General features: G+C 44.4%; 1 long non-coding RNA gene across 2 annotated transcripts in view; it reads right to left on the reverse strand.

Annotated features, from left to right (window-relative positions):
- Nucleotides 1-1,102: 1,102 nt before the first annotated feature.
- Nucleotides 1,103-26,556, reverse strand: part of LOC115458755 — a 106,253-nt gene continuing 80,799 nt past the window's right edge. For both annotated transcript variants that reach the window (XR_003940144.1, XR_003940146.1), the window contains one exon: nt 1,103-1,222. This is a non-coding gene — a long non-coding RNA (uncharacterized LOC115458755). The remainder of the gene's footprint in view (nt 1,223-26,556) is intronic.

The raw sequence follows: 26,556 nt of genomic DNA on the forward strand, positions 1-26,556 counted from the left end.
AAAGGCTGAGGGAAAATATAATACATATCTATAAAATACTGAGTGGAGTGAACAGATAGATATGAACCACTTATTTACTATTTCCAAAAATACTAGGACTAGGGTGCACGCAATGAAGCTAGATAGTAGTAAATTTAAAACAAACCGGAGAAAATATTTCTTCACTCGATGTATAATTAAACTCTGGAATTCGTTGGCAGAGACTTTGGTAAAAGCAGTTAGCTTAGCAGGGTTTACAAAAAGGTCAGGATAACGATATTGCACCCCCCACCTCCCCCCAAAAAAGGGCCTACAATAAAACAAATACAATTCAGAGGAATGTATGGGGAAGGTGGATTATTTTTTTCTGTAGTTCCTAATCTTATATCCTTGCTATTTACTCCCAGTCCTTCAGGTTCATCAACAGGTCGCTGATTTGTTATCCCACCAGTGTTGCAATGCAAAAGTTAACAACAGAATTCCATAACGCCAGTATTAAGATGGACTTCGAAAAATCCACTGCTTTTTTTTCTAAGATAATCAGTATAAAATCTGTTTTACTGTTTTTGTGACCTGGATTGGCCACTGTTGGAAACAGGATACTGGACTTGATTGACCTTCGGTCTGTCCCAGAATGACAATGCTTAATGTTCATATCAGGGGCTGCAGCAGGCCACTACCAACTGAAAGCCTGAGGGGTTCATCTCCCATTCCCCTGGGTCCAGCAAGTGACCAAGTCTGCCTGTATAATCTCTGACCCAGCATTGTAAGCTGCTGAGATCACTCCATTTGTGTGGATTGGTCTAGCAGGGTGAAAAGGAATAACAGATTAAAAACGTCTTCAAAAATAAATAAATAAATAAAAAAATAAATAAATCTTACACTGTCTTTTGTCTACTTGGCTAGCACCACACTACTAAATACTTGCTACCTATTCTTGAATTTTCTGTTGCCTTTATATTGTTACCACTCTGTTCTCTTTTAATATAGTATCTCTCTGCATTTTCCTGGTTTCTTAAATGATTCTCTTCCCACCTCCATGGTCTGAACTTCCATCACTCCACCACAAATACACAAAGAAATTAATATTTACTAAAAGATAACATGAAGATACATACTGTAGAAGTCCTTCAGCTGGCCCTCCTTTTAACACGTCAGAAATAACTATTGATGTTTCTCCACTCTGAAAATGAGGGTTGTCTCTTCCTCCCGATATTGCAATACCAAATCCAAAACCAGGAGCCTACAATAAAACAGATACAATTAAGAGGAATGTATGAGGAAGGTGGATTATTTTCTTTTATAGTTCCTAATCTTAAATTACTATACTACTACTATATTTAGCATTTCTATAGCGCTACAAGGCATACGCAGCGCTGCACAAACATAGAAGAAAGACAGTCCCTGCTCAAAGAGCTTACAATTAATAGACAAAAAAAATAAAGTAAGCAAATCAAATCAATTAATTGATAATCTTAAAATCCTTGATATTTACTCCCAGTTCTTGAGGTTCGTCAACAGGCCAGGTTTTCAAGATATCATGAATGAGTGTACATGAGATTTGCATGCCTGCTACCTTCAGTGTATGCAAGCTTCTCATCTATATTCATTTGGATCATCACAGAATCCTAGCACTTAAGGACTGGCAGTGAACAACAAAACTGATCTTGCTTTAGAGCAATACCTGTTTATCTACATATAACTTAAAACTCAATCCTTGCTATACTACCTACAGACACTATGTACATATAAACCTCTACCCCTATACCTGCCACCAGTTCTGGAGTGTGACTGGGAGGGGCGGGGGCAAGGAAAACAAGAAAGCTTTAATTTTATATAATGTAAATTAGATCTACATAAGGTGCCTACCCTGCCTTGTGTGTGATTTTAAATCAAATAAGAAATTAAATGCTTTAAATGTCTTCAGTAGCTTAGCCAGAAGAAAAGAAATCTTCCCCAGCTAACAAGATTTTAAAGTTTGATACAATAGTCTTGGTTGAAAATTGGGTTTCCCACCTACATTAGGACAGCCAGCTGACTTTATACTACTGTTTAGATTATCTACAGGTTTTTAATATACCAACATCTGGAACATTCAGTAAAAATTACTGAAGGCAAAGGGTTACAATACTGAGGATTCCATGCTTGTACAATACCCTCTGACAAACAGCCTATGGTTAGTGCCTCAGTGTGTATTACCTAACTTGTAGATTACACAGTTTTTTTTAATTACTTAAGGGCCCTTTTATTAAGCAGCACTAAAAAGTGGCCAGCGTCATCCCCAGTGTGGGTCTTTCCCACATGCTGAAGCCACTTTTAGAGCAGTGGTAAAAAGGCCCCAATTTTCCATTTTTCCTATTAATAGCCACATGCTAATTCCCCATTAGCACATGAGCCCTTACCACCACCTATTTTGTAGGTGGTAAGGGCTAACACGCTAACCATGCACTAATTGGTTAGCACATGGCGATGTAGCTGTGCTAACCGATTAGCGTAGAACACGCCTACTCTCCATCCCAGACACGCCTCAGCACTAAATAAATCAATTCTATTTTTTTTTTAGCATATGGTAGAGCGCACGGATTCCAAAACTACTGCTGGACACCCGAGCATGCCCCGCAGTAGTGCTTAACGCAGCTTAGTAAAAGGACACCTTAATTTTCCAGCAAAGGAGAAATTAGACCTTACCTGCTAATTTGCTTTCCTTTAGTCCCTCCGGACCAATCCAGGTTGGACTGATGGGTTGTGCACGCCTTCCAACAGTGGCCTCCCGGTCTTCTATATACGTTTCCTCCATGGCCTCTCTTGGGTCGTCTCTTACAAAGAACCACCTGCTGGAAGGCGTGCACAAACCATCAGTCCAACCCTGGGCCGGTCCGGAGGGACGCTAAAGAAATGTGTCCAGAATACATGAACACACTATTAAATGCAGATGCCAGTCTGCATTAAGTTTACAAATAGTACTGGAAAATGTAATCCAAACAGAGTCTACAAGTCAGTAAATGGAAAGAAATGCTGGAAGATAGAATAGTATTGTTGCCTTCAGAAGCTCAATGATGAAATCAGCATCACTAGCTCTATGATCTCCAGGGGTGCCTGCAGAAAACTTCAGAGGAAATCAATCCAAGCAATACAAAAGCCCTGAACCAGCTTCTCAAATAAGTTCAAAAGTATTAAAGTTGTGGAAATTATCCTGCAGACCTCAGCAGTAACTCGTTTCATTCTGGGTCACTGCCCAGTGGCTCACTACAACAGTCGGTCTTCCAATTTTAATAAATTCTTAGAAACATTTTATAATTTTATAGTTTTTAATTTGTAAGAAGTAAAAGCTACTTAGATTTAATCGAGCATCACCTAGACAGGATTTTAGATAGCGCTGGGAGGAACCGGATGTCTTGGTACATGTGGGTACCAATGACATAGGAAAATGTGGGAGAGAGGTTCTGGTAGCCAAATTTAGGTAGAAAGCTCAAATCCAGAGCCTCTAGGGTAGCATTTTCTGAAGTGCTACCCGTTCACACACAGGGCCCAAGAGACAGCACAGCTCTGGAGTCTCAATGCGTGGATGAGACGATGATGCAGGAAGGAGGGTTTTAGATTTGTTAAGAACTGGGCAACATTCTAGGGAAAGGGGAGCATATTCTGAAAGGATGGGCTCCACCTTAACTAGGGTGGGACCAGGCTGCTGGCATCAGCATTTAAAAAGGAGATAGAGCAGATTTTAAACTAGAAACTAGAGAAAGGCCAACAGTCGCTAAAAAAGCGCATGGATCGAAATACGGTATCTAAAGATATCACCAAAAGAGGGAAGATAGGGTATTCCGATAGTAAGGTTGCAAAAGAGACCATAGTAGATCAGGTGTCCTTAAAATAAAAATCAGAGAAAAGATTGCAAATTAATACTGTCAAGTACTGAGCATGAATTAAATAGGAACAACACAACAGTTTGAAATGTCTATATGCGAATGCCAGAAGCCTAAGAAATAAGATGGGAGAGTTAGAATATATTGCACTAAATGAAAAATTTGATATACTAGGCATCTCTGAGACCTGGTGGAAGGAGGATAACTAGTGGGACACTATCATACCGGGGTACAAATTATATCGTAGTAACAGGGTGGATTGAATTGGTGAAGGGGTAGCATTATACAGAAAATTCTGCAGGAAACACTTCTTGGAATCCTTATGGATTCAAACCCACGTGTAAAGGGGAAAAGGATAGTGATAGGAGTGTACTACCATCCGCCTGGCCAGGATGGACAGATGTAGAAATGTTATTGGAAATTAGGGAAGTAACAAACTGGACAACACAATAATAGGTGATGTCAATTACCCAGATACTGACTGGATAAATGTAACATCAGGGCATGCTAGGGAGGTAGAATTCCTTGACTGAATCAAGGACTGCTTTACGGTGCAGCTGGTATAGGAGCCAAGAGAAGGAAAAATTCTAGACCTATCCTTAGTGGAGCGCACGATCTGGTGCAGGAGGTAATGGTGATGGGGCCGCTTGATCATAGTGATAATAATATGATCAGATGTGATATTAGCTTTGGAGTAAGTATACAAGGAAATCCAATACGTTAGCACTTAATTTTCAAAAAGAGACTATGATAAAATGAGAAGAACAGTGAAAAAAAAAAACCTTGAGAGGAGCGCCTGCGAAGGTCAAAAATTTACATCAAGCATGGATGCTGTCCAAAAATACCATCCTGAAGCCCAGGCCAAATATATTCCACGTATTAAAAAAAGGAGGGAGGAAGACCAAACGACAGCTGACATGATTAAAAAGTGAGGTGAAGGAAGCTATTAGAGCTAAAAGAAAATCCTTCAGAAAATGGAAGAAGGACCCGACTGAAAATAAGAAACAGCATAAGGAAAGTTCAGACAAATGCAAAGCGCTGATAAGGAAGGCAAAGAGGGACTTTGAAAAAAAAAATTGCGTTGGAGGCAAAAACACATAGTAAAATGTTTTAGGTATATTAAAAGCAGGAAGCCGGCAAAAGAATTGGTTGGATCACTAGATGACCGAGGGATAAAAGGGGCAATCAGGGAAGACAAAGCCATAGTGGTGAGATTAAATTAATTCTTTGCTTCAGTTTTCACCAAGGAAGATTTGGGAGAGATACCAGTGCCAGAAATGGTATTCAAAGCTGACGAGTTGGAGAAACTGAATGATATCTCTATAAACCTAGAAGATGTAATGGGGCAATTTGACAAATTGAAGAGTAGCAAATTTCCTGGACGGACAGTATTCATATCCCAGAGTACTGATAGAATTGAAAAATGAACTAAAACTATTATTATTTTTATTTATGGGTTGCTTATATCCCACATTTTCCCACTCATGCAGGGCACAATGTGGCTTACAGAAAGTTAAGTAAAAATTACAAAGGTAAAAGCGCAGAAAAGCATACAAGAAGCAAAAAGGGAGAGGAGAATCTAACAGTGTGAGCTAGGCAGGGTAAGGGACAAGGGGTGCATAATCTACAGCGGAAATTAGGGAGTAAGTCTTGGCAAAGAAGTAGGTCTAACACTTCTTGAAGAGGGTATGGTCCTCTTGAGTTTTAAGATGGCGAGGTAGAGCGATCCAGTGTTTGGGACTCCAGTAGTAGAAGGACGAGGTGAAGATCTTCTTTGTACTTGACACCCTTACAGCTCGGGAAGTGGAGGTGGAGATAGGACCGAGCAGCAGGGTTGGCATTTCTAGGCGGAAGATCGATCAAGGGGAGCTTGTAATCCGGGGCAGCCCCATAGATGATTTTGTGTGTCAGGGAGCAAAGTTTAAAGGCAATGCGCTCCTGTACTGGCAGCCAATGGAGTTTAAAGCGCAAGGGTTCGGCAGGAGCAAAGCGTCGTTCTCTAAGGATGAGTCTCACCGCAGTATTCGGAGCTGTTTGGAACTTTTTCAACAAAGAGGGCCTGGTAGCTCGCATAAAATTCCACTACAATAATCCAGATGGGAGAGGACGAGCCAGTGAACAAGGGTACGGAACAAATCTCTGGTAAGGAGGTGTCTTATGCGCCGAAGCCTCCACATTGCCTGAAACATTGTTTTTTTGCAGACCAAGTGCACGCGATCAGCCCGCTGGAGATGTGAGTCCAGTTGCACTCCTAAAAGTCGCAGGCTGTTAGCAATCGGAAGGGCAGAGCCCAATACTGGAAGCACTGTGTCAGATATGTGGGCGTGAGCGGACGAGAGATAAGGAACACTGGGTTTTTCCCCTGTTCAGCTTGAAGTGGAACACCCGGGCCCAATGCTCCAAGGCGGAGCAAATACATTGAAATTATGATTTACCCTGTACGTGCTACATGAATAACCAAATTTTTTTAATCATGGCACATGGTTGATCTAAGTATTATAGTGTCCTTACTGTGGTGGTTTATTTTAGGTTAAGCACAGACATTGTGGTACCAGTTAACTTCTGGTGCAGGAACTGTTAGCACACAAAAACATTCTGTGCTGAACACCTACACTATCTTAGCACATCAGACAGAGTAATAAATGTTAAAGAGCTAAGTACAAAATTACTTTGGGTAGAGGCAGTATGCTAAAATGCAGCTTTTTTTTTTTTTTAACTTCACATTTAATGATAAATCTTGACTTCACCTCTGACGGCTACGTATACTTTTAACTTCAAATTAATTTCAATGAAAAATAAATTGAAAGTTAAACAAAACCAGTCAAAGACCCAAAAATGCAAGTTAAGGACTCACAGGAGTAGGACCCCCCCCCCCCCCCCTTCATTGAAAAAACTTGCTCACCAGGTGAGGCAAGTCTAAAAATCCCTGCACACCTACTCACCTACCTTATCTCTCATCCATCCACTAACCAATTCCCCAGCCATTCCACTCATCTATCCAACCCCACCACCCATTTACTTATCCTAGAGTTGTTTGTAGATGGATGATGAAGGGTGGATAAGGTTGTAGGAATTGTTTAGAATGGGGGCAGAGGCATAGTGGGCCAAAGGTGTATAATTCTCTCTGGGCCCTGGTCAAAGTCTCCATGCATTAAAGTCCCAGGCAATTTGGGACTGGAACAGAGAGCTACAAACTGTTAGAAAGTGTTAAAGTTGATTCCATTTGTAAACCACTGAAATTAAAATGGAAATGAAGTCAATGTGAAATATGGTCATATCTGTTAATTTGGTTTTCCTTTAGTCCAGCCATACCATTCTGAACAAATACAAACCTCTGGATCTGGGAGGCATGGTAGTTGAGCCCGGAGGCCTTTCAGTTGAGAGTGGACTGATGTCTGATTAGTCCGGGTTGACAAGAGAGGGGTGCTGGGCACTCTACGTAACATCCTCCCAATCAATGGCCAAAACAAGCAGCTCCAGTCAGGGCCACTCAAGAAGGGAAAATTAGGTTCTTACCTTGGTAATTTCTTTCTTTTAGTCATAGCAGATGAAGCCATTACATATGGGTTGTGCCCATCACCAGCAGGGGAGATAGAGAGCACTCAAATTTCACAGTGCCACATGGTCAGCTAGCTCCACTGCCTCTTCAGTATTTGAAGCTTCCAAAGCAGTATAACAAACCGCAATGGGATAGCATGAACTTCCTCACAGCAAACGATGGCCCATTACAAGGGCATGAACTCAAAAGGAGGGAATGAACACATCCTCCTGGAGGGAATAAACTCATCCTCCTCTTTGTATTTATGGAGGGATGAACTCAACCTCCTACACATGAACTGGAGGGAATGAACTAACTCATCCTCCTATAAGTGAACAAGAATCCTGAAGACTGTTTTCCAACTTTCTCCCAAGGAAGGATTAGAACTTCAGGAAACAAGAACAGAACCTGAAACAGATTCACATCATACAGACAATCATACAGGGAGGGCTCATGGCTTCATCTGCTATGACTAAAGGAAAGAAAATTACCAAGGTAAGAACCTAATTTTCCCTTCTTTGTCATCAAGCAGATGAAGCCATTACGTATGGGATGTATCAAATCAATCCCTTTATAGGGTGGGAACAAGTCACACAACGCGCTAGCACTTGTGCTCCAAAACACGCATCCCTCCTAGCAGCCACATCCAGTCTGTAATGTCGGGCAAATGAGAGCTTTGAAGCCCATGTTGCTGCACTGCAAATCTCATGAATAGAGAGTGCTCCAGTTTCAGCCCAAGAGGAAGAAATCGCTCTTGTAGAATGTGCCTTAAAGGCTACAGGCAGAGGTCGGCCGGCAAGCAGATAGCTGAAAAGATAAGCTTCTTTGAGCCAGCGGGCAATAGTGGCTTTAGACGCTGGAGACCCTCTGCGAGAACCTGATAGTAAAACAAACAAATGATCAGAGGTCCTGAAAAAATTAGTAACTCGCAGATACTGCAACAGAGTCCTGCGCACATCCAACAGGTGCAACTGCCCAAAGGATTCTGGAAACTCCTCCTTAACGAAAGAGGGTAGCAAAATAGGCTGGTTTAGGTGAAACACTGAAACCACCTTAGGCATGAAGGAAGGCATGGTACGAACCGTGACCCCGGACTCTGAAAATTGCAGAAATGGGTCTCGACAGGACAGTGCCTGGAGTTCTGACACCCGTCTCGCAGAAGTAATGACCACCAGAAAAACGGCCTTTAGCGTCAAATCTTTCTCTGAAGCTCGCCATAGCGGCTCAAAAGGAGAACCCTGTAGAGCCTTCAAAACTAGCCCCAGGTTCCAAGCTGGACAAGGTGCCTGAATGGGAGGACGGAGCCGAAGCACCCATCTAAGAAACCGTGTCACATCTGGATGAGCAGCTAAAGACACGCCTGCAACCTTACCATGAAGGGAGGCCAATGCTGCCACTTGCACCCGCAGGGAATTATAGGCCAAGCCTTTTTGTACACCATCCTGCAAAAAGTCAAGAATCAGCGAGACAGGAGCCCGCAGGGTGTGATTCGCTTTTGAAACACATCAAGCCTCAAACTGGCGCCAGATCTGGCATAAGCCACGGAAGTGGACCGCTTGCGGGCCTGCAGGAGAGTGGAAATAACATTGGAATAGCCTTTGCCTCTCAATTGCGCCCTCTCAATAGCCATGCCGTAAGACCAAACGGCAGGCGTCCTCCATGGCCACTGGTTCCTGCGGACAACAGGTTCGATACCAGAGGTAAAGGAAGGGGAGCCTCCACTAGCATCTGTCGGAGGTCCGATACCAAGGCCCCCTGGGCCAATCCAGGGCGATGAGAACACATTCTCTGGGTGAAGCCGAATCCGCAGGAGCACACGCCCTATCAAGGGCCATGGAAGGAACACATACCAGAGGCCCAGAGGCCAGGGTTGAGCCAAGGCATCCAACCCGGCCGAGCGAGGATCTCTCCGTCTGCTGAAAAGCACGGGACTTTGGCATTTGAGCTTGTCGCCATAAGATCCATTACGGGCTTGCCCCATTTGGCACGTATCTGCAGGAATACTTCGTCTGCCAGTTCCCATTCCGCTGGATCGATTTGATGCCTGCTTAGATAATCGGCTTGCACGTTGCTCTGACCTGCAATGTGAGCTGCCGACAGAAACTGTAGATGCAGCTCGGCCCAGTGGCAAATCTGTTCGGCCTTCGCAGCCTGCGCTCTGCACTGAGTGCCGCCTTGTCGGTTTATGTAGGCCACTGTTGTCGTGTTGTCCGACATCACTCTGACAGCCAATCCTTCCAGGGTCACTTGAAAAGCCAGAAGCGCCTGAAACACCGCTTTGAATTCTAGGCGATTGATGGACCACTCCGACTCGTCGGGTGTCCAAAGACCCTGGGCATGCTTTCCCCTTATAATGTGCGCCCCAGACTTTCAGGCTGGCATCTGTCACCACTAGGCACCAATCGGGGAGCACCAGCAGCATTCCTCGCCGCAGCATGCTGTTTGAGAGCCACCACTCCATGTTGAGTTGGGCCGCAGGGAGCCAAGAGAGTCTGCATTGATAATCCTGAGATACTGGAGACCATCGTTGAAACAGGGAATACTGCAGAGGTCTCAGGTGCGCTCTCGCCCAGGGCACCAAATCCAAGGTGGCCGTCATCGATCCCAACAGCTGGACAATGTCCCAAGCTCACGGGTGGGGCATCCTCAGGAGCAGACGGACCTGATTCTGAAGCTTGCACCGCCTTTGCTCGGGTAGGAATACATATCCCGAGTCTGTGTCGAATCATGCCCCCAAATATTCTAGAGATTGCGAGGGGATCAGGTGACTTTTGGCTACATTGACGACCCAGCCCAGAGATTGCAGTACTGAGACCACTCTGGCTGTAGCTTGATGGCTCTCTGTTGCGGAGTCCGCTCTGATGAGCCAGTCGTCTAGGTACGGGTAAACCCGGATACCTTCTCACCTGAGAAAAGCAGCTACTATCACCATTACCTTGGAAAACGTTCGGGGAGCTGTGGTGAGGCCAAAAGGCAAGGCCCGAAACTGGAAATGTTTTCCCATCACCGCAAACCACAGAAAACTTCTGGTGCGGGGGCCAAATTGGAATGTGCAAGTAATCTTCTTTCAGGTCCAGAGACGTGAGAAACTCTCCTGGCTGTACCGCCACACTAACGGAGCGCAGGGTTTCCATGTGAAAATGCCGCACTCTTAGGGACTTGTTTAATTCTTTTAAGTCCAGAATAGGTCGAAAAGACCCACCTTTTCACGGCACCACAAAGTAAATGGAGTAGTGGCCGCAGCCGAAATCGGCGGGAGGCACCGGGGGAAACCGCCCCAATGTGAATCAAGCCTTGTAAGGTCTCCTCTACCGCCGCCCGTTTGGCAGCAGAACCGCATCGGGACTCCACAAACACGTCTCTTATCGGGGAATCGAATTCTATTCGGTATCCTTCTCTGATCAGGTCCAAGACCCACTGATCTGAGGTAATCTTGGCCCACTGATCTGAGGTAATCTTGGCCCACTCCTCGAGAAAGAGGGAAAGACGTCCTCCTATAACAGGAATCGAGGAGGGGGGCGGCGCACTCTCATTGAGAGGGTCGCCCTTGAACTCCAGGTCTTGAGCCTGCTGCTGCTGCGGAACGTTTGTCCGAGCGAAAGGAGTTCCTCTGCTGAAAACCGGCCACGAGAAGTGGACCCAGCAGAATGCCCCAGGCGGTACCTTCTAGCTTCACGGAAGCGAGGTCTATAAGAGGAGTGAACCGCCTGACCCTTGGAGGGAGGCCGCGGCCTATCCTCGGGTAAGAGCTGGGGTTTAGCATCTCCCAGGCCTTTCACAATTTTCTCCAACCCCTCACCCAACAGGAGAAGGCCTTGAAAGGGCAACTTCACCAACCTTTGCTTAGAGGCCATGTCCGCCGCCCAATGCCGTAGCCACAGAAGACGGCGAGCCGCCACTGCTACAGCCATCTATTTAGCCGAAGCTCTGACAATATCAGAAAGGGCGTCAGCCAAAAAGGACAAGGCTGACTCCATTCGCGGAGCCACTTTAAACAAGGGCTCCGCTCCATCACCGGGCTGTTCCACTGCCTGTTGCAACCATGCCAGGCAGGCTCCAGCAGCATAACAAGTGCATGCAGACGCCCGAATAGTAAGACCAGCAATTTCAATGGACCGTTTAAGTGCTGATAAAGGATAATATGGATTTAAGAAGGAGGATAGAGCAAGTGGAGAACTATAATAGGAGATTAAATCTCCAAATACTGAATTTTACTAGACTGTTGGGAGTGTCCCCGAATGACATGTTTTGCAGGTATTTAAAAGAAAATTTGAAATTTCCCCAAGAAGTGTTTCCACCGTTGAACAAAATTTATTATATACCATCTACAATGAAAAAAATAGATTCAGAGAAGTCAATAGACCTGCAAAACGTCACAGACATTTTGGAACAATCAATTGAAGATGTAACTGAAAGAGGGACACTAATTGTTTCATTTGTATTTCAGCAGGACCTAAATGCAATAATGCGTCTGTATTTTAAATCAACTGACCGTTTGTTTGCTGGTCAAAAAATTTGGCTTTACCCGGACGTGACTAAGTCCACTCAAGAAAGACGAAAAATATTTCTTTCTATGAGACCAAAAGTCTTGGAATTGGGGGCTTCATTCCTCCTGGCCTACCCTTGTAAATGTATTATTAGACTAAATCAGATAAAATATGTCTATTATTTGCCTAACCAACTCCAGACCTTCCTAGACAGTAAGCAATCTGTAGAGTAATAAAGAAGTAAGGAATGACAGAACCATAATTAAGATTATAATGATTTATGTATACTGTGTTTAACTTCACTATATTCCTACCCCCCCCCCCCTCTTCTTTTCATATTGAGGTCTAAGGAAGCCATGTTATAAGAAGAGAACTTTTTCTTGATTTCCTGATTTGTAATTTTATTACTTAATGGCTGTATTATACTTTGCAGTATTATAATATCTGTATAAGTATTAAAATCTAATAAAAATTATATATATTTTAAAAAAAAAAAAAAAACATGTTCTACTGCATGTGGAAATTGAAAAGGATAAGACCATTCTTCCCAAGATCCGTCTTTCGCAGCCTAGTGCAATCCCTCGTACTCAGCCATCTGGATTACTGCAACTCACTATACGCTGGTTGCAAAGAGCAAATACTGAGGAAACTTCAAACAGCCCAGAATACAGCAGCCAGACTCATCTTCGGAAAACCAAAATATGAAAGTGCAAAGCCATTACGAGAGAAACTACACTGGCTTCCACTCAAGGAACGCATCACTTTTAAAGTATGCACATTAGTCCACAAAATCATTCACGGCGAAGACCCAGCCTACATGTCTGAGCTAATAGACTTACCACCCAGAAACGCCAAAAGATCATCTCAAACTTTCCTCGACCTTCACTTCCCCAATTGCAAGGGCCTGAAATACAAGACGCTACATGCGTCAACCTTCTCTCACATAAGCACGCAGTTTTGGAATACACTGCTGCGCAACTTAAGAACGATCCACGAACAAGCTTCCTTCCGCAAATTATTGAAGACCCATCTTTTTGAAAAAATATACGGAAAGAGCCAAAACACAAAGTCCACACTCACTGTTCACTAATGCATCATACATCCACTTCTGCAATCTCATCCCCGTAATCTCACATCACTCATACCTCCACTCAGAGAAATATGTATACCATATGTCTTCATGCCTAAATATTGCCCTTTAAGCCTACCATTGTCCCCTTCCAATGTTTCAATGTCTGTGTTCCATTGTTATATTCCTTAACGTTACTTCGACTGTCTCGCTTAACTCTACACAATGTAATCCATAACCAAGTTGTAACAAATTGTATTTCCATCATTTATATCATATTGTAAGCCACACTGAACCCGCAAAAAGGTGGGAAAATGTGGGATACAAATGCAATAAATAAATAAATATATGCAGATGATGTCACGATTTACATCCCATTCAAACAAGACTACTACTACTACTATTAAACATTTCTATAGCGCTACTAGACTTACGCAGCGCTGTACAAATTAACATGAAAAGACAGTCCCTGCTCAACAGAGCTTACAATCTAAATTGGACAGACGAACAGACAGCTAGGGGTGGGGAAATTGCAGTGGTAGGGGTGATAAGTGAGGGTTTGAGTAAGAGTCATGGTTAGGAGTCGAAAGCAGTAGCAAAGAGGTGGGCTTTAAGCCTAGACTTGAAGACAGCCAGAGACTGAGCCTGACGTACTGGCTCAGGGAGTCTATTCCAGGCATAGGGAGCAGCGAGATAGAAGGAACGGAGCCGGGAGTTAGCAGTGGGGGAGAAGGGGGACAAGAGGAGACATTTAGGAAATTACCAACGAAATCAACCAAAGCTTCCAAATCATGCACTCCTGGGTGGATGCATTCCTTAAAACTTAATGCAACCAGGTTCCAATTAAAACATTGAGTCCCTAAAAAAAAAATATAGGAACCACTGCTTGTTTTCTTTATTCCACTTTAATTTGTTACGCCAACTTCCTTTGGTCTACAATCCATCTTGAATCCACTACAGTTATTTGTGGACTATAAATCCATTTTCAGTATATAATTTCTGTATAGATTATTTCTTTCTGAATGTGTCGTTTGAAATGGATGTATCTATTCAAAGAGGTTTATCTTTGTTTAATATGAAAATCAATAAAGAAATTTAAATATAAAACTTAATGCAGAAAAAACACAATGTCTTATTCTCACATCACAACACAGTACAAATCAATTCACCATCATAGCTACCCCTAACTTTTCCCTCCCATCTCTAACAATCTGAAAATTCTGGTTGTCACCATTGACCGAAATCTCACACTCGAAAGCCACGTGAAGAATACAACGAAGAAGATGTTCCACTCCATGTGGAAACTCAAGAGTTAAGCCTTTCTTCCCAAGGGCTATTTTTCGAAACCTAGTGCAATGTCTAGTACTAAGTCACCTGGACTACTGCAACTCACTATACGCTGGCTGTAAAGAACAGACCATCAAGAAACTCCAGACAGCCCAGAATACTGCAGTCAGACTCATATTTTGGAAAACAAAACACAAACGTGAAAAAAACCCCTAAGAAAGAACCTACACTGGCTCCCACTGAAAGAACGTACCACGTTCAAGATATACACGATTATTCATAAAATCATTTATGGAGACGCCCCGACATACATGCTAGACCTCGTGGACCTTCCATCCAGAAATGCTAAACGATCCTCCCGCACCTTTCTCAACCTACACTTCCCCAGCTGTAAAGGGGTCAAATACAAACTAACACATAATTCCAGCTTCTCCTACATGGGCACGAAGATGTGGAATTCACTACCAACTCACTTAAACGATCAACGAACTAAATAGCTTCCGCAAAACTCTGAAAACCTCTCTCTTTAATAAAGCCTACCACGAGAACCCTTAATGACTAGACTACAACCCTTACACTCCTTTACTCAATGTCTTATGGTATAGCTACATGACTGATCCTCATACCTTCTTCCTATCACTTTGTAACACCAACTGTATTTCTTCCCTGTTACGGCGATGCCATAACAGATCTTTGTAAGCCACATTGAGCCTGCAAATAGGTGGAAAAATGTGGGATACAAGTGCAATAAATAAATATATATATAACAAGCACCAACAACCAATTACATAAGATTTTAAAGTGGACCAGAATCTATTCCCAATGTAAGAAGGGACAGGGATCAGCCCAAGTGTCTAATATAAGTGTCAAATTACTTTGTACAGTACAAACACTGAATACAATACCACCTCCTTTTCCCACTCTTAAGCCTCACCTAAGCCCTTCCAGTCTCTGAAGGCGACGAAACACTGTGACAAGGCGGTGGCCGTAGCTAGAAGGTTGTTAGGCTGTATAAAGAGAGGTGTGACCAGCAGAAGAAAGGGGGTGTTGATGCCCCTGTATAAGTCGTTGGTGAGGCCCCACCTGGAGTATTGTGTTCAGTTTTGGAGGCCGTATCTTGTTAAGGATGTAAAAAGAATTGAAGCGGTGCAAAGAAAAGCTACGAGAATGGTATGGGATTTGCGTAACAAGACGTATGAGGAGAGACTTGCGGACCCGAACACGTATACTCTGGAGGAAAGGAGAAACGGGGTGATATGATACAGACGTTCAAATATTTGAAAGGTATTAATCTGCAAATGAACCTTTTCCGGAGATGCGAAGGCGGAAGAACGAGAGGACATGAAATGAGATTGAAGGGGGGCAGACTCAAGAAAAATGCCAGGAAGTATTTTTTCACGGAGAGAGTAGTGGATGCTTGGAGAACTCTTTTTATTGAAAAAAAAAACTAAAAACAAATTACACACATGAAAAAAACAACCAACCCTCCCCTCACATCCCTCATCAACATCCTACCTATACACAAGCAACCTACCTATATACAAACACCCCTCCCCCCCACATTATAATATAATTTATCTACCAAATATCCCAGAGTCCCCAAAACCCCTGCAAACAGCCAACTGAAAGCCCCTCATGGGGGTTTTAGCCTGACATGCTTCCACCACCTTGCAGATTTCTCCACCCCCTTCTCCACCCTTTCCCACTTTGCCGCTTCCTGCACCGCCCTCACCACATCCCAGCTGACGTTCTTGGAATGCCCTCCCGCGGGAGGTGGTGGAAACGAAAACGGTAACGGAATTCAAACATGCGTGGGATAAACATAAAGGAATCCTGTTCAGAAGGAATGGATCCTAAGGAGCTTAGCCGAGATTGGGTGGCAGAGCCAGTGACGGGAGGCGGAGATGGTGCTGGGCAGACTTATACAGTCTGTGCCAGAGCCAGTGGTGGGAGGCGGGACTGGTGGTTGGGAGGCGGGGATAGTGCTGGGCAGACTTATACGGTCTGTGCCAGAACCGGTGGTGGGAGGCGGGGCTGGTGGTTGGGAGGCGGGGATAGTGCTGGGCAGACTTATATGGTCTGTGCCCTGAAAAGGACAGGTACAAATCAAGGTAAGGTATACACAAAAAGTAGCACATGTGAGTTTATCTTGTTGGGCAGACTGGATGGACCGTGCAGGTCTTTTTCTGCCGTCATCTACTATGTTACTATGGTTGGACTTTCAGTGCTTCTCTAGCTTTTTTGTTTTGACAATGAATTCTCAGCATTCACACTTACTGCTGTGCAAAACTTGGCATGTTGCACTTTTTTCTTTTTTTTTGCTGATGTAGGATGTGCCTGTCATTTGAAAATGTTGGCAAACACTAGTCTGAAAGCTGCATAAGATATAGATGCCAATGATGGTTGTCTCAGTCCAGTTCCAGCGGGCCACAAAATATTCACACTGTAGCTCCTATGAGATCCCTATAAACTTCTAGTTCTACTGCAAACCTTACACTTACCTGTGACAGGGATAAGAATTAAAATGAAAAAAAATAAAAATAAAAAGAGATTTTGATGTTGTTTAGAGTGCTGTTCTCCAAATAAAACAATGAGGTCACAAAAATTTTCAAGTTATGCAGAGTCACCAAAATAAAGTAAGGATAGGAACAGAATGAGAAAAAAAAAAAAAAACTTCATTTAAGATACCTGAACTCCAAAAACTAAAATACTACAATTTGTTGAAAGATATTAAGATCAGCAGGGTAATGAATAAGTATGTTTTTCTCTTTACTGAGGCTATAAACTATAATTAGTTTTTTTTTCTTCTGCACATATAGCTTGTCACACATCAAGAGGCCTAAAAATGAGTCACAGTTTCATAATGTATGCTTAGATTTCCAAACTAAATTGAATGGTGAAAGTAAACAGGCACATGGTCCAAAGTTCAAACCAGCTCTCATAACATAAGAACAGCCATACTGGATCAAACCAATGGTCCATCCAGTATTGTTTCCAACAGTGGCCAATCCAGGTCACAAATACCTGGCAGAAACCCAAATAGTAGCAACATTCCAGGTGTGTCTCAATAGCAGACTATGAACTTTTCTACCATGAATTTATCTCGCTACTCAAAATAAACTTTCAGACTGAGCAGAACTATCCAAGAATGTACTTAATGGGTATTTAATACTAGCATAACTTGATAAACTCAAAGTCTGAACTGCTAAAATAAATGCTGCAGAAGAATATGGCTTTCAAAATTTTAGGGGTTTGTTTTGTTGTTAATTCAAACAGAAAAATATATACAAACTTTTAGGATAGTTCTCTATTAAATCCAGGAAGGCATCCTTCTACCAGAAAAAACACAGTACTTAGACTGCCGAGCATGAAAACAGCTATTAAAGTCTAGCCTAGTAAAAAAAATTACATACAATCATTCCAGCTCAGATTGATAATAGTTCTATACATGACTGTAAACAAAGTTAATTACACAGCAAAAGAAATTTTTTAAACTTAAGAATGAAGGAGAAATTGGTAAGAGAAATACTTGCAAATACTGTCTTCTGTTTAAGTTTCCACATTTGTTTTATTGGTCTAGAATAGTCTTTTTAGCAGAATCAAAGACTGCAGATTGGCTTATAATAAGGCTGCTTTCTGCCTATTCATCTTCAAAAGAAAAAATATCAAAAGCACAAAATTCTTTCCTGACAAATCAGCTGATCTGTAATATCAGCCAAAAAGATTCTGTGAAGAATACAAATTATCTTAAAAAGCACAGCTAACTTGCTTCTAAGTACTTTGCATGCATGCTGTAAAGTGTGCCTTCATAACAATTAAAATGCTTCTTTCAGCAGACCACTTCTGCCTCATTTTAGCATACCCTGGAAAAGGTTAACATGTTCTTGGGCACCGAATACAAAAATGGCTTGATGCTGTTTCTCCACTGCCTTTTTTTTTTCCTTTAAGGCAACATTAGGTTAAACGTACTCCAGTGTCTAAACTAGAACAGTTTCTCTCAGTACTGTGATAAGTAATTGTGTGTGCCCTTAACTGTTATCAAACATATAAATGACAAGTGACCGACTCACCCGCAAACGTGCAGTAGAGACTTTCCTCTGTCCCGCCCCTGCATCAAGACGTGATGACGTCAGAGGACGGAACAGAGAGGGAAAGGAACGCTGCGCTGGAGGCCAGCTGACGAGACGACAAGTCACAGCAGGAGGTAACGAAAGCAGAGGAGTTGATGGACACCATACACATCCTTGCCTAGCAGGTTCAGGGTCCGGTTACAACCTGGCGCTTCACGACCATCCCAGACTCACTATCTCCTGCACATTCGCTGCATCAGGAGCTCCGCGGCAGGAGAAAGGGAGGAAGCCCGCTCCCGGCCAGAGCTCCCTGTGCCACCTCCTAGCAGCTCCCGCTCCCACAACAAATGAAGATAACGCAGGGGATCAGACTCAGCTGCCCCTGGTACTGATCCCCCACCACCACCACAACCGAGCCCGCAGCCACTGAACAGGAGCAATGATTTAAGGCCTCCTTCCCCGACATTGCCGCCGCCGCTCCCACCCCCCTCCGTGATGGGCCCCCTGCACTGACATGACAGCACTTCTCACCTCCGTGTGAAAGTGCTGTCATATCAGTGCAGGGGGCCCAGCATGGAGGGGGGGAGGGAGTGGCGGCAAGGAGGGTAGCTGGGCAGGGGAGAGAGCAGCGTTGGTGGACGGGGGGGGGGGGGGGGGGAGGCCAAGGGAAAGAGAAGGGTTTCTGGACATGGGGGAGGGCAGGGGAGAGAGCATGGTTTGTGGACAGGGGGAGGCCATAGGAAAGAGGAGGGTTGCTGAATATGGGGGGGAGGGCAGGGGAGAGGAGGAGGTTTGCTGGATATGGGGGGAGGGCAGAGGAGAGAGGAGGGTTAGTGGACGGAGTGGGGGGAGGCCAGGGGAGAGAGGAGGGCTGCTGGACATGGGGGAGGGCAGGGGAGAGAGCAGGGTTGGTGGACGGGGGAAGGTCATAGGAAAACAAAAAAACTTGCCCTTTTTAACAGGCTTAACGGCTAGTCAACACTATAAACCACAGAGGTCAGTCAGAAAAACTAATGTCATACCACACAAAATTTAGAAATAGCCACCAAAAAGATGGTGCCCTTAAATGAAGTCTTGTGTACGTACTGAATGATAAAACTTGGCAATGTGAACTGGTAAAACAACTACAGTAAAAAGTACAGAGTACAAACTGGCAGGCATATAAAAACACATTTTAACAATGCCGGTTAAAAAAAAAAGCCATTTCATAAAGAAGCTGTACACTGCTTTGTGTGAATCTCTTCATAAAGGTGGTTAATAAATTCCAATAAATAAATAAAGATACATAGCTAAGTCTGACCTTCACAGGTAGCAGCCAAGTTGTCAAGCCATTTGCATCACCATATCTATTTCCTATATAATAATTTGCACCTCCATCTGGTTGCCTGGGTTTGTAACAGCTTTAAGAGGCTGACAGCCAGCCTCCAGGGTTAAAGGAAAGGGGAGGGGAAGTAGGTTTCGGTTTCTGAAGTTGAACAAGAAAAGGGGAGGAAGGGAAGATAACAGGTTTAACAGAGCTGTTCCCATAATAGAGATACTGAGAGCAAAGCTTTGATGGTGTCAGTATGGTCCATTCCTGCTCTCAGCTACTGTATGAGCCTTCAAAAACCTTTGCTGCAAACTCTCTCTCTCTCTCTCTCCCTCACACACTTGGGAGGGGAAGATAACAGGTTTAACAGAGCTGTTCCGATAATAGAGATACTGAGAGCAAAGCTTTGATGGTGTTAGCATAGTCCATTCCTGCTCTCAGCTACTGTATGAGGCTTCAAACCTTTGCTGCGAAACTCTCTCTTTTTCTCTCTCTGTCACACACACATTCGGGAGGGGAAGATAATATTTATTTTATTTGTAGCATTTGTATCCCACATTTTCCCACCTATTTGCAGGCTCAATGTGGCAAAGCTTTGATGGTGTCTGCATGGTCCGTTCCTGCTCTCAGCTACTGTATGAGGCTTCAAACCTTTGCTGCGAACTCTCTCTTTTTCTCTCTCTCACTCTCTCTCTCACACACACTCGCACACAGTCTCTCTCTCACACACTCTCTCTCCTAACGGTTCCCTTAAAAACAATCACCATTACATGACAACATTGCTAGCACCCGCTTCATTTGTTTGAGAAACGGGTCTTTTTTTACTAGTTTTTCATATACTGGGCAAAAAATGTTAGTGATTTTGGTGACTTTTACTAAGCTGCGATAAAAAGTGGTCTGCGGTAGTGTGGTCACATGTTTTGGGCACACGCTGAGCTATTGCTTACCGCTGCTAGGAAAGGAGAAATTAGACCTTTCCTTTAGTCCCTCCGGACTGGCTCAGGTCCCTCCAGTGTTCTTTGAAGAGTGGTTGCTTGTACATAGTTCCGGAGTTCTAGGACGGAGTTGCTCTGCGAGTTGACAGTTCATTTATTTATTTATTTTTAAAACCCCTGTTAAGCCATACCTCTTCTCCTTGGCGGAGTTGGTGAGCTTTACTGCACGGCTTTGCCATCGTTCAAGCATGTTTTATGACTGCTTGGTGGCTGCTTAGATTCCACAGGCCACAGAAGGTTAGGTCTTCTCTTTCCTGCTTTGTTAGTCAAATACTGAGGCTAGGGTCACATGGCCAGGGCTCTTATTGGCTCTCTAGAGTCAGATGTTTCTCAGTCTCCACCTGCTGGAAGGCATGCACAACCCATCAGTCCAACCCTGGGCCGGTCCAGAGGGACTAAACGAAAGTAAATTAGCAGGTAAGGTCTAATTTCTCCTTCCTTAGCGTCCCTCTGGACCGGCCCAGGGTTGGACTAATTGGAAGTAACAAAGCAGTAGACATAAGGGAGGGACCCCAGCAAACTCGCTGTGAGCACTTGAGTTGCTAAAAAATCGCCTCCTGCCAACACTGTACATCCAGTCTACAGCGTCTAGAAAAGGAATGCAGCAAGGCCCACGTTGCCACCTTACAAATGTCTGCTGGTGGCACCAAGAATCGCTCCACCCAAGAAGCTGCTTGTCCCCTTGTGGAGTGAGCCTTAACACCCTCCGGGACCACTCTCCCTGCAAGCACGTAAGCAGAAGCTATCATCTCTTTGAGCCACCGAGAATAGTGGGCTTAGAAGCGGCCAAACCCTTATGCAAACCGGCTTGGAGTACAGACGATCTGTGCGCCGAAAGTCATCAATAACCCTAAAATAGTGTTTAAGAACTCTTAATGTCCAACGTACGCAACTTCCTCTGAGACTCCGTACCTGAGGAAGACCCCAGGACAAGGAGGAAGACCAACTGGGAAGATGAAACCGTGGCAGTACCTTAGGCAAAAAGGAAGGCACTGGGCGCAAAACCACGCGCTCCTTAGAAAACTCCAAAAACAGAGGCTACAGGAAAAGGCTTGCAGCTCAGAGACTCTCCGAGCTGAAGCAATGGCCACCAAAAACACGGTCTTAAGAGTTAAGTCCTTAAGGGAACAAGAAGACAACGGCTCAAAGGAGGACCCGTCAGTGTGGAAAGCATCAAGCCGGAAAGGAAGTTCTGATTGGTGGACAGTCACTGTCGTCGAATGACTCAAACTGAATACTTTCTATTTCTGTTGCCTCTTTGAGCATGCTGTATGCCACTGTTGTTATTACATCTGTCCGTATGATGCACAGTTGAGTAATTCATTCTGTCCACTGAAATGGCTTGAGGAATCCGAGAATGGCTTCTTGGTGGTTATCTATTTTTACATGGGCTGATACAGAAGCATCATCATTACCTGACATTTCATTTTGCTCTCTGGATTATTTCTTCTCCAATCCTCCTTCATTGCTTGAAAAAAAAAAATATTCAAATCTTTATTTTCAGTATATTAATTTTCCTTGGGTCCAGAACAACAATTTTTTGTATAATGCCAAATTTCTTGCAGTAAACACGTTTTACTTTTGATTTGTACTTTTCTCTGAAGTTTGGAGAAAAATACTGCTTGAGCTATATGCTGATTCATAAAACAAAAGAGGGATCCAAGGTACACAAACCAAACAAGAACAAAACAAAACAAAAAAAAAAAAGGCACACAAGGCCCTTCAAGTCTGGGACAATGGAAGAATAATCAAAATATGACCAGACACAAGCCGTGTTTCGCATGAATCCGCCTGCATCAGGGGTCAGAAACGTCCCAATTGGTTCTTTTCAAATAAATTGATAAAAATCTAACAAAACAGCTGGTCTTACTGTGGACCGCAGGAGATGAACCCAAGAAATGCCATTGGTAAGCGCTATTTTCCTACCGACAGACCACAGAGTTTCCATGTGAACATAGTAACATAGTAGATGACAGCAGAAAAAGACCTGAATGGTCCATCCAGTCTGCCCAACAAGATAAACTCATATGGGCTACTTTTTGTGTATATCTTACCTTGATTTGTATCTGTCATTTTCAGGGCACAGACCGTATATGTCTGCCCAGCACTATCCCTGCCTCCCAACCACCAGCCCCCACTTCCTACCATCGGCTCTGGCACAGGCCGTATATGTCTGCCCAGCACTATCCCTGCCTCCCAACCACCAGCCCCGCCTCCCACCACCGGCTATGCCACCCAATCTCAGCTAAACTTCTGAGGATCCATTCCCTCGAAGAGGATTCCTTTATGTTTATCCCACGCATATTTGAATTCCGTTACCTTTTTCCTCTCCACCACCTCCCATGGGAGGCATTCCAGGTATCCACCATTCTCTCCGTGAAAAATACTTCCTGACATTTTTCTTGAGTCTGCCCCCCTTCAATCTCATTTCATGCCCTCTAGTTCTACCTCTTTCCCATCTCCGGAAAAGGTTCGTTTGCAGATTAATACCTTTCAAATATTGAACGTCTGTATCATATCACCCCTGTATATCTTTCCTCCAGGGTATACATGTTCAGGTCCGCAAGTCTCTCCTCATACGTCTTGTAACGCAAATCCCATACCATTCTCGTAGCTTTTCTTTGCACCGCTTCAATTCTTTTTACATCCTTAGCAAGATACGGGCTCCAGAACTGAACACAATACTCCAGGTGGGGCCTCACCAACGACTTATACAGGGGCATTAAACCTCTTTTCTTCTGCTGCTCACTCCCCTCTCTATAAAGCATAGCAACCTTCTACTTATGGCCACCGCCTTGTCACACTGTTTTGTTGCCTTCAGATCCTCAGATACTATCACCCCAAGATCCCTCTCCCCTTCGGTACCTATCAGACTGTCACCACCTAACACATACGTCTCCCATGGATTTCTACTCCCTAAGTGCATCACTTTGCATTTCTTTGCATTGAATTTTAATTGCCAAACCTTAGACCATTCTTCTAGCTTCCTCAGATCCTTTTTCATGTTTTCCACTCCCTCCTGGGTGTCCACTCTGTTACAAATCTTTGTATCATCCGCAAAAAGGCAAACTTTACCTCTAACTCTTCAGCAATGGCACTCACAAATATATTGAACAGAATCGGCCCCAGCACCGATCCCTGAGGCACTCCACTACTCATCTTTCCCTCCTCCGAGCGAATTCCATTCACCACCACCCGCTGGTGTCTGTCCGTCAACCAGTTCCTAATCCAGTTCACCACTTCGGGTACTATCTTCAGCCCGTCCAGTTTATTCAAGAGCCTCCTGTGGGGAACCGTGTCAAAAGCTTTGCTGAAATCTAGGTAGATTATGTCTATAACACATCCCTGATTTAATTCTCCAGTCACCCAGTCAAAGAATTCAATGAGATTCGTTTGGCATGATTTCCCTTTTGCAACTTATTGGCTTCCAGGAAATTCACTATCCTTTCCTTCAGCATCACTTCCATTACTTTTCCAATAATTGAAGTGAGGCTTACTGGCCTATAGTTTCCAGCGTCTTCCCTATCACCACTTTTGTGAAGAGGGACCACATCCGCCGTTCTCCAATCCCACGGAACCTCTCCCATTTCCAATGATTTATTAAACAAATCTTTAAGAGGACCCGCCAGAACCTCTCTGAGCTCCTTTAATATCCCGTCCGGTCCCATGGCTTTGTCCACCTTTAGCTTTTCAAGTTGTTTATACACATTCTCTTCCGTGAACGGTGCTATATCTACTCCATTTTCATTTGCACTTTTGCCAGTCCATCACAGTCCTTCTCCAGGATTTTCTTCTGTGAAACAGAACAAAAGTATCTATTTAGCAAATTTGCTTTTTCTTCATCATTATCTACATAGCGGATCGCAGCATCTTTCAGTCTCACAATTCCCTTTTTAGTCTTCCTCCTTTCACTAATATACCTGAAGAAATTTTTGTCACCCCACCTTACATTTCTAGCCATTTTTTCTTCCGCTTGCGCTTTCGCCAGACATATCTCTCTCTTGGCTTCTTTCAGTTTCCTCTGGTATTCCTCTTTGTGTTCGGCTTCTTGAGTTTTTGTGTATTTCAGGAACGCCAACTCTTTAGCCTTTATTTTCTCGGCCACTTTCTTGGAGAACCATATCTTCAGGAATTGATTCACCTTGCGAAGATAGAGGATAGAATGAAAGGACCCTCCTTTTCGAGGCATCACGAAATAAATGGAATGCCGCCCCACATGAAGTTTTGTGAACAGCACTGGCACCACAACCCCAATCTCCAAAAGGGAGTGCGGCGTGGCTACTTAGAGGCGGTGAAACAGCGGGACTCCAAAAATGTATCGCCTATGAGTGAAGCACATTCTAGTCTATAGCCTTCTTTGATAGCATCCAGAACCCATTGATCCGAGGTGACTTTGGCCCACTCTTCGTAAAAGAGAGTCAGCCGACCCCCTATTCTGAAAATCAGAGAGTGGACTGGCGCCCCATCATTGGAAAGAGCGGCTTGCAGCTGCTGGACTTGTGGAGGCAGCCACTGGGTTTTTATCCCCTCAAAAGAAGGAGTGCTGTTGAAAACGGGGATGCTGGAAATTTGCCACAGGATGCCAGGCCTGTAACGAGGTCTCGCAGACTCAGTCCACGGGACCAATCTGGGCTTATCCTCCGGGAGACGTTGACATTTGGGGTCCCCAAATCTTTTACTATTCACTCTAAATCCTCTCCAAAAAGGAGCTTGCCAGGAAAGGGCAACCTAGTGAGTCACTGCTTGGACGCCAAATCCGCCGCCCAATGGCATAGCCACAACTGGCGAGAAGACACCGCCAATGCCATCTGCTTGGCTGTGGTGCAGGCCAGATCATACAGGGAGTCAGCAAGGTAAGCCAATCCAGATTCCATGTAGGGTACCAGGGACTAACATTAAGAACACCTCCTGATCCTGTTCCATAGTCTATTGAAGCCAACTGAGGCAGGTCCTGGCACATCTGAAAGAAGCCTCTAGATGGCGGTCTTGAATGTCTATAAGCAAACATAGCCTAGATACCTTGAGGGCTACGTCAGGGTGTGACCACTGAGGCAAGATAAGCTCCTGGACGGCCTTGTGCACTGGAACAGGCTTTCTCGTGCTAGCCATCTTAGGACTGACTGAGTCAGCAGCCTGCGCTTCTGGGTCATCAATACTCAGAGCTGCTAAGGTGTTAGAGATGAGAGCCAGCAACTTGTCCCTATGGAAGACACAGACGGCAGTACGGTCATCAGGATCCTCCATGCCCAACTCGGCCTCCTCTAGCTCATCCACCCAGGATGGATGGAGAGAATCTGCAGAGAATGCCGAAAGCGAAGGGGAGGGGGTACCTGGACCCAACAACGCCATCTCCGAAAGAGAGGTGATCCGCCTCCTCTATAGAGTACAATCCTCAGGAGGGGAGTGAGATACAGGGCTTAATAACTCTGTCATACTAGTAGAAAGCATAGGAGAAGACTGAAGTTGAGACTGAGGAAAAGCCCTCTTTAACAGGAGTACAAATTCTGGAGAGAAAGCCTCCCCAGTGCCCCCCCCTCGGAGGGCCCTAAAGCAGCCAGTAAAAACAGAGAAGGAAGGTCCACAGGAAGGGCTGCAACCTCTGCTGAACTACGTACTGGCTCTGAAACCGCCATCAGCTAGTAGACAGGAGCTGAATTGGAGGAAAGAAACAAAATGGCACGCACTAATCCCATCAGCACAGGAAAGGGACGTCTCTAGTGCAGAAGCAGAGTCTCTCTGCCAAGGCTCTGAACAGCCCGCCAAGCACAGCCCCTTCACACAATGTTGGTTGCCACAGCAGGAACGCCGTTTCACCGCTTCCGTCAACATTACCGCAAGTCCCACCTTGGGAAGAGAAGGAGAAATTAGATCTTACCTGCTAATTTGCTTTCCTTTAGTCCCTACTGACCGGCCCAGAATGTGACTGAGGGGTTGTGCACTCCTTCCAGCAAGTGGAGAC

This window comes from Microcaecilia unicolor, chromosome 1, assembly GCF_901765095.1.
Source record: "Microcaecilia unicolor chromosome 1, aMicUni1.1, whole genome shotgun sequence".
In the NCBI taxonomy this organism is placed as follows: Eukaryota; Metazoa; Chordata; class Amphibia; order Gymnophiona; family Siphonopidae; genus Microcaecilia; species Microcaecilia unicolor.